At 35.0% G+C, this 9,960-nt stretch overlaps 1 long non-coding RNA gene across 1 annotated transcript in view; it reads left to right on the forward strand.

The window, feature by feature from the left end:
• The window catches only part of LOC149134813 (uncharacterized), a 12,654-nt gene extending 8,828 nt beyond the window's left edge, over positions 1-3,826 (forward strand). The window contains exon 2 of the long non-coding RNA XR_016242468.1: positions 527-3,826. This is a non-coding gene — a long non-coding RNA (uncharacterized LOC149134813). The remainder of the gene's footprint in view (positions 1-526) is intronic.
• The last annotated feature ends 6,134 nt before the right edge of the window (positions 3,827-9,960 follow it).

The raw sequence follows: 9,960 nt of genomic DNA on the forward strand, positions 1-9,960 counted from the left end.
GCATACGATTAAAATAAACTATAAACTAATATATTTGTCGTCCAAATTGAAATAATAATCATTTCAATGCCCGTAAGTTATCGCATTCTTTTTTTGGTTGACATTTTACGATTTTAGTAATAATTAAATCCATCCATTTAGAGCCGCATTCAAAGAAAAAAAAACCTTGGCTCTTTCACTGTGAATCATCAAAAACAAATATTTCCTTCTGCGTCAAGTATTCAAATTGTATTCATTTAAATATTTATAGATTTCCATATAACAAAAAGTAAGATACTTTCATTTCGGAGCTCTTTATACGAAGGTGTTTTCACAGCATCTTTTGAAAAAAAATATTTCAGTCTCTCTAATGTATTGATTGCTTGTCTCAAGAAATGTCATATATTTTTATATATAACTGAATACTGTCTATTTCTTTTTTAAATATATGCGTTTTATTTTACTAAACAAGAACTTGAGATTTTTATCAGCAAGAACGATATTGAAATTAATATATTTTCTCTCGCATTATTCTTTTTTACTCTAGGCACAAGGCCCGAATTTTGCGTGAGAGAGCCAGTCGATGAGATCGGCACCAGTACGCAACTGGTACTTAATTTATCGACCCCAAAAGGATGAAATGTAAAGTCTACCTCGACAGAATTTGAACTCAGAACGTAAAGGCAGACGAAATACCGCTAAGCATTGCACCCGGCGTGCTAACGTTTCTGCCAGCTCGCCGCCATATTAGTTTCAAATATTGGCGCAAAGATCGTAGTTTCAAGGGAGCGGGAGGGAAGTCGATTTCATCGACTCCAGTGCTCAATTGAAACAATGAAAGATAAAGTCGAGCTCAACTGAATCACTACACTTAAAATATTAAGTTTTCTTTCCGTTAAAGATTTATAAATTTATAAACGAACGCATATTGGGGAATAAACTCCGTTCGACTTATACACCAGTAAATAATTTTTTTTCTAATTTCATATGAACTTATATATTTTGTTGCTTAATCAATCATCAAAAATAAAAGCCTCACGATATTTACTAAACCATTTAAAGGTTTAATGTAGTCCGTGTATTTTACATTACGAAATAACTTGATGCTAACAAAAATTCACTTTGCAAACATTCTCAATTTTTGCTGTCACGTAGCAGTTAACTGGCGCCGGCTGCTGGAACCCACCGGCGGGTATTTAAAGGGAGATTTGGCAGGGTTGTTATTCTCCTGCTGACATTCGTTGTCGCTGCATCGATGAAACCAAAGAAGAAAAGGCCAAAGAAAAAAAAAAAAAAATAAAGCACTCAACACCAGAACTGAAGACACCTCCGATAGGGGGGTGCCAAGTCGAAAACGTTAGAGGGGTAGGGACGAAACCGGACGTGGTTCCTCCTGGTAACGTCCTTAGCAACTGGATCCTATTAAGGAGCTGCTGAGGTAGCGAACCACGATACGTGGTTGGAATTTGTCTCACCCGACTAAAGTTTTGCCACCTATTTCCTGTCAATTTTTTACCATTTTACATATATCTAAAATCACTCTGTTAATAAAATATTTCCTTTCTTGTGAGCGCCTTTATCTAAATAAATTCAATAATTCAGTATCCGTATGAATAAAATATTTAATGCTGCTTCAAGCATTAAGTTTGTTACTTCTTTAAAGTTTTCATAGATATTATCTTTAAATGAAACCATCTATATTAATAACTACGTTCCTTTGAAGCTCCCTTACAATCACACACTCTAAGCGTCAACCATGAAAGAATGAAGATTGAATACTACATACAATATTGCGCCCTGTATTCAGTTAGTTTTTTTTTTTTGCTACATTATGAATATTATATATTGGTTTCAAATGTTGGCAGATGGCCAGATATTGTGAGTGAAGGGAGGGGTCGTTAATATTGACTGCACAGTTCAACTCATTTTATCGATCCCAAAGGGATGAATTTGGGCTCAGAACGTGTGCGTGCTTGTGTGTGTATGTATGTGTGTATGTGTATGTATGTATGTATGCATGTGTGTGTATGTATGTAAGTCTGTATGTATGCATGTATGTATGTATATATGCGTGTATGTATGTATGTATGTATGTATGTATATATGTATGTATGCATTCATGTGTGTGTGTATATAATTATGTATGTATTATGTATGTATGTATGTATGTATGGGTGACGGCGCATGGACTAGTGGCTAAGGTGTTTCACCCAGGGTCATAAGATGCTGGTTTCAATTCCTGAACCGAGTGATGCGTTGTGTACTCGAGCAAAACACTCCATCTGTAGTTGCTTTGCGAGCACTTCGACACGTGACAACCATCAACACAGCTTGTATGTATGGATAAGTAATGCGTAAAAATAAGATGAGTTAAACACTTTTGTCAGCAAAAACCGTTTTACTCATCATGAAACTTCTAAAATTCTACATTTAAATATTATTGATACAAGGGACACTACAGGAGTCTTCAGACATTTGGGGAGAGGTAATTATAACCGTCTTAGATTTTTGTAATTTAAGTATATCATCATTAGAAACAACCTAATGATCCAGCGACGTTTATGGTGGGCACGGCTGTAACGGCACTTTTAAACACACCCAACTAAATACTTCTTGTCACAGATGACTAGATTGTAGGATGCAATCGGGCGTGAATACTGTCTGAAAGCTCGCTATGCAATAAGGCTTAATGGTTCTATGACAAAATGCTAGAGAAAGTGCTCTAGACTGCTTCTGGATAACCTTGTAGAGGCGCGTGTCTGGATGGTACAAGAGGTTCAAGAACGATAGAGAGGAGATGAGACAGGACATTAGAACATCAGAGCTGGTTGAGAAAATTTGAGATTCTTTACGATTTGCAGTTGGTGTGACGACTGTACACTGAAGTATTCTTGGAGATTTAAACATGTGCAAAATTTGTGCGAGGTTTGTTCTCTGGGTGCTCAGAGACGAAAAGAAGTGAAAGCACATTGGTGTCAGAAGTGGAATGGTTGAAATCATTATTTCCAATCCACTATTTGATCTCTGCCGAAAGCTGGATCCATTGTTATGATTCAGAAACCAAAAAATGGAATTCTCAGTGGAAGCATCCTGGCTCCCCCAGACCCAAAACTCCCCGCAAAGCAAGTCCATCGAGAAGCTTATGATGATCCCTTTTTTCAACAGCAAGGGCATCATCTACATCCGTTGGGTATCTCCTTTCCAGACGATCGACAAACTGTACTCTATGGAGGTTTTCAGGGAATTCAGTAAATGATTTCGTCACCATAGGCCATAATTCTTCACTGGGATTGGTGGCTCCTGCCCCGGCATATTGCACCATTCCATAATGCCATTCTGCTAACCAACAACTTGACAGTTATGGGAGTCATAACTAAACCTCACACTCCATACTGTCCAGAATTTTGATTAATCTCCAAGCGGAAGAACCTCAGGAAGAGTCATTTTGAACAGATTCAGATGAATTAGGCTATGGTAAGGGTCAGAGACACCCTCACATTGGGACATTCACGAAGTGACTGGACCAATACAAGTGCGTTGAAGTCAGATGATCTTAATACTTTAACGGAGATTAGAATTTTCACTTGTTTGAAATTAACAAATATCTTTCCGGAAAATAAAAATGTCTCAAAACTTCTGGAGTGCATCTTGTATATTGATTCTAATATCCGATCAATTGTTCTTTAAAACCTTTTACTTTTACGTTCATTCATGTGACTTTGCTTTTAAAAGGTTTGTGTTCGTGATATATGATTAAAAATGTTTATATGAATAAATTTATTGTATTATTAAAAGGTGTATTATTGAATATCCTGCTTTAGTAAATAAATATTACATTCAACTAAAATCATTAAGTTGTTTTAGCGTTAATCATTTGTGTATAGTATACTCAAGATTTTCACCCCAACAATTTGAAAAATATTTCACAAAACCTAACATATTTCGCATTTTAACAGATGTAAATACTTATATAAATTGTAAAATTCTGGTGACTGCCTCTCTGTATCGTCGAATGTAAGACTCATCCAACTTTATCGATCAATCAGAGTCGTAAAGTTTTGGCATAGTGATGTATGTTCGTGAGTCACGCCTTGCTCAACCTTAAAATATGATGCTTTGTATCTTTGTTAGAAGGGAGTATCTTTTTCGGAGGAAGAATTTAAATAATTGAAAAGACAAGAGAGGGTGCATCCACACACACACACACACACACACACACACACACACACACACACACACACACACACACACACACGCACACACGCACACGTATTGATTCCGATTAATGTACATCATTTATGCAGGGAATTAACTTTCCACACTCTTCGAACAAAGTACCATTATACCATCGATATTAATATATAAGTAGTTCTCAGTTTATATTAATATACAAAAACCTAACTTGAAGTTCTCAAATATTAAATCTTTCACTCTTTACATGCTGAGATTTTTATTCAATATCATAATTTTATAACGAACGATAAACAAATATTTCTTTTACGGTTAAAACATTCAAAATATATATTTTACTATGTTTATAGTTTTGAGTCTTTCAATAAATTTCTATGTTACTACTTAATATATTCGAAGTATTACACATTCAATGTTTTGTCTTTCCATGTTAATTTAATCACTTCTAAGTTTCTCAATTAATTCCTATCGACTTACAGACATTTATAAATTAATAATTTTATTTATATTACCAGGTTTTGTAAAACAGATATGTAATCGTCCTTCACTTCTAGTGAATAAGCCCGTTCTTTTGTATCTACAGTTCTATGGTGGAAAGTATTATATTCAGAAAAAGATTTTAACTTCGTTCAAAACAAAAAAAGCATATGTTTGACGCCTCTACGGGAGGCCACAATGTTGGGCGATTGTTTATTGTATAGGACTTTTCAAAGACTAAAACCCACGACACAATTCAAATTCCAATGTTTCCTGCTCCATTTCATTTGAAACCTTTAGCAACCACAGGGCCTCTCAATGTTCGTTTCGATTATATAATTGCAAACTCTGGTTGTACGAAAGGTAGCTGAAGTAGTTCACGGCATTACACAATAAATAAAATTCAAAGTTATATCAAGCTGTTGTCAAAGGCGAGCTTTTGAGTCATTCCCAATGTGACTAAGTTAAAAAATAATACCAGGTTATACTAAGCAGTTATAGCGCTTAATGAAATTTATATTCGACCACAATAAACGCACAATAGAGTAACATGTCAGGATGTTTTATGCTCGAAATGTATTTCATAAGCGACCAATATGTACCTGCTAATAAGTAGGACAAAGCCAAATTTCGGAATTTGTAGGCAGCTGATTGATAATAAAATAGTGAATGATGGACGAGTGAGTCATGTACCATCTCTCTCTCTCTCTCTCTCTCTCTCTCTCTCTCTCTCTCTCTCTCTCTCTCTCTCTCTCTCTCTCTCTCTCTCTCTCTCTCTCTCTCTCTCTCTCTCTCTCTCTCTCTCTCTCTCTCTCTCTCTCTCTCTATCTATCTATCTAATCCATATATGGATAAAAGCTATAATAAACTCACTTACAACATTTGGATTGTGACATTTCGGAGGGCTTATATCTTTTAATACGTACTATAAAAAATTTATGCCAGAAAAGGTAAACCAGTGTTAGATAGCTACATTTTTTTATCCCGCAGCTTTTTATTTATTTTTAATTCTTATTTGATGATATGCAATAATACACATACAATATATTTGTTCTTAATGCACCTTCAGAGAGAAAGAAAGAGAGAGAGAGAGAGAGAGAGAGAGAGAGAGAGAGAGAGAGAGAGAAGAATTTGCAACAAAACAACTGTAGCGTCTGGAATGTGAAATAAAAAACTGTGTGTTAACTGTCTGAATACGCTTATTCGTTGTTTCTTATTCACAATACGACCATCTTATTGCCATCATTCTACCCACTGCATGACTCATGCCTGCGTTACTATGTAATTTAATGACCTAACACGGTTTTAACATCTAAGTGTGGCTAAAGCAATCTCGAGGGATCGGGCGGCGTTTCTTATATTTTCCTGTTTTTAAAGGAATATGTAACTTACAGTATATGTATGTGTGTATGAATGTTTTTTATGAATTGTTGTGTATGGTATGTCATATGTTTTGTCATGGATAAATGTGTGCGCGCGCGTACACACATACACATACATACATATATATATTTATATAGATATAGATATATGCATATATATATCTTTATGCATACATACACACACAAACACACACACGGATATATTTATATATATATATATATATACATACATATGTGTGTTTGTGCGTGTGTGTGTGTGTGTGTGTCTATTCATGTATATGCCTTGCACAGAGAGGCTGCAATAGCCAATGAGGGTAATCCTAGGCGTGGTTATTGCAAGTTGAAAACAATATTTCCAGAACTCTGGGTGTCTATATCCACAGTTTATCCCCTCCCTTTCCTTTTGTCTATGTAACTTCAGTTTATTGCCCTTGTAATGCTGTATTCTGTATTTTTCCATTTCAGTCCCCACTCCTTGTTTATCCTCAAAAACTCGTCTTATTCGTTATTTTGTCTCTGTATCTGCTATTTCTTTTACACTTTTCTCTTCCATGTGTCATTCCGCTTTACTATTATAAAATATTTTCATTTTAAGTATACTTGTTGTCTGTCTATCTCTCCCTCTGTCTGTTTGTCTGTCTTTCTCTCTCTCCCTCTCTATCTATCTCACTTTCTTTCCCTCTAAATTAAACAAGCTCATTTCACTGATAGAGCACTCGCTTGTTCGTCAGCAGCCACTGAGAAATCGGTTCCGTGAACTATAATCCTTCACAAGTAAGACGTCATCCTTTTTAAAATACTCAAAATTTCTGTCAAATAATTGAACAAGAAATAGAAACAAGAGAGTGCTGCAATATACAGTTACAATAGAAAGTTTATCTGTTAGTCGTTACTAATTTTGTGGAGCCTATAAAACAGTTTCTTAATGAAAATTCTAATTTTGAAATATTTTAGCTGTACCGATACCTGAGTTATATGCGATGCGTGCATTCACAGATACTTGTTATGCGCATAGATTGGATTAATTGATTTGCAATTAAAATGCTGACTCACATTTTGGAATGACATAAGACGTGTTGTCAAAAATAACCGGCCATTTTCGCATTCAGGAAGCAAAAATCTCAAGTTACGAAGTTGTGCTTTTTTATAATACAAGAATGACCAACTGAAGGGAGTGCAGGATCAAGCCTCCACGTATGCATTGGGTGTATTTGAAATCTTCCGTTGATCAGCAGCAAGCACATCCAATCTACGACACATTCTATTCAACAGGCATTCCAAATTTTAGGTTTGACGTTCGAATCAGTAGAGGAATTAGGGTAATGGAACAACTGTATTGATTTGTATGGTTACAGAAAAGAATGTTAGGTTATATTGTTTGTGTGTGTCTGTGTGTGTGTGTGGTGGTGGTGGTGGTGGGGGGGCAATGTGTTTTATGTGTCGCTTGAAAATATGTAAGGAAGCAGAAACTATTTCACTGACAAAAAAATTCCAGAATGCCGAAAATTTCCAGACGAAGAACCGCGAATTGTAAGTACAATGCTTAGTAAATGGAGCAAAACAACAGTGACACTGTGGACGAAGGCTGGACGTGTAATTTCTGCTTCAAGAAAAAAGTGAGTTACAACGCGATAGTTTACTGAAGCACGTGTAGATCGTAACCCTACTTTTATTTTTAATTTTAAGTAATACCGTAAAATGTGTATGTACGTGTATTTATCCGTAAATACGTCTACCACTGATAAAAACTAATACGATGTATCTTATCTGCTGGCACTGTTAAAACAGCCTTAGTAAAATGACCGGTAGACCATGGCCTAGAGGCGTTTTACTGAATCTGTTTTTGTAATCTCTGTACTCAAACAGAAACTAATTACCTAATATGGTGCCTTTTGTATTGTGAATTCAGAGAATCTATTATGACAAGACTTAGTCATTGAGTTGCAGTACAGATCTATATTTAAGACCACCTCCCCCTGTGGGATGAAGATGAAATAATAGACAAAGAACATTACTGGAAAATACGAAAAGTAAAAGAAGCAGCACGTATGCTAGGACACATCAACTTCCTAAGCAGACTGAGTGCAGATATGAATAGCAAATGGGAACCGGTATTAATGAAGGATAGGAAAATATTAGATTTACAAGTTCTACAATTTACTCCATAATTGCCCATGGGCATATGACATAGTGGTTAAGAGCGCGGGCTTCTAATCCCAAGATTCAGTAGCCTGAATAATAATAATAACATCGAAAAATACCTTAGGAATGAGAACCCAGGTTCGAAATTTTCCCAAGACACATGATGAAGGCTGGAGGTTATATCAGCCAAAACGTTCTGTTAACAGTAAACAAGATGAGGACAAATATCTGTCCAATGTAAATAATGTAAATAATTGAGTTGCAGTGTTTTCAAATTTCCAAATGTCTGGGCGCTATGAAACGTCATCGTTTATAAAGTTTGTCAATGTTTTATTTCTGTAAGTTGTGACAAAAGAAATTGTAGATAATAATTTCAAATTAGGTAGAGGCACAAAAGCGGAAATCAATTGATTCTAGTATATAGTACAAGATGGATTCTAAACTAGCAATTATAAATGTAAAACATTTATTAGCCGGAATATTCCTATCCACTTATCAATGGCATATTTTACTACTGAGCGAAATTTACTAATTATATGCATTTCATCATAATAATTATAGGTCTCTGGTAGGACGGACTGCAAGCATAATTGATAAATTACGAAAATGGTAGAATGCTTACAGTTACAAATGTAAGTATCAATCAATTTACATTTCATTCTCTCAATGCTACCCACTCTTAGGAATTTATTAAAGTTATCAAGACTAGAATTAAATTATATAAAATATAAGGGGAATTAAATGAAATCAAATTGAGCAGCTGTTGTTGTCAATGTGAAAGGCAATTGCCTAAGCTGAAGGACATGCAAAAATGTATATATACTTTTGAAGCCACAATAATTATTTCCTTTAGCACATTTTTGAACCCACATGTTGCGTAGAATGACATGTTTCTTAATTTACTTTCGTTAGCTCACACCAGGCGTTATTTTAATACAATTTCATTTAAGTCAAACTATAAGAAATGAATATACACCACAGGTAACGATATTTTACACAATACTTAAGAGGTAGGCAAAACGAAATAGCCACAGAAGGGAAAACAAAGCAACAGATATTATGTTTCATCGTAGTCGCAGCTTAATAGCGTCGCGAACTCGCGTCACTTCGGAAACGAAATCGAAATCGATAAACTGAAGCATGCGTGAACTGTCTGGGATAATTTCATTTCGCCAAGCTCTGTATTATATTCTGTAAATTAACACTTTAAGCTGTTAAAGGATTTTTTTCTGGAAAAAAAAAATGTCAGCTACTAGCGTTTAAAAAACACATACGTTAAATATGCTGTATTAATAATATTTTTTTTATTATGAAGCTGCTTTTAATGTCTAATACGAGTTTATTGTGCTTATGCGATACTGATATAAAGCAGAAGTTAGTTTATACTCTATCTGTAAATATCAGCTCATCCCATAAATAATGTCCGAAATATCATACATGTGATTTCTATCAAATTTTACAGTATTCTAAAATGTCAAATGTTTGATATTTATAATATGCATTTGGAAACCTTTAACTTAATATAATTTCTTTTTACAGAATAATCTGATTGAATTAGCTAGTAATATTAACCCCCTGAAAGATGGACGTATCGAAGAAGCATTTAAGACATAATGCTTTATGAGTCCACAAACGGGAACGGGAGCAGTAGCAAACCGAAATATCAATTCTGTTTATGTGGAAGAAACGAGTGCTTGAGTGAAAGCAGTTGCAGAAGATGGTTTGTAAAGTTGAAAAATAGTCATTTCACCCTAAAAGAGAGGTCACGAATGGGACGCCTTGTTGAAGT

This window comes from Octopus bimaculoides, chromosome 7 (genome assembly GCF_046866305.1).
Source record: "Octopus bimaculoides isolate indiv1 chromosome 7, ASM4686630v1, whole genome shotgun sequence".
NCBI lineage: Eukaryota > Metazoa > Mollusca > Cephalopoda > Octopoda > Octopodidae > Octopus > Octopus bimaculoides.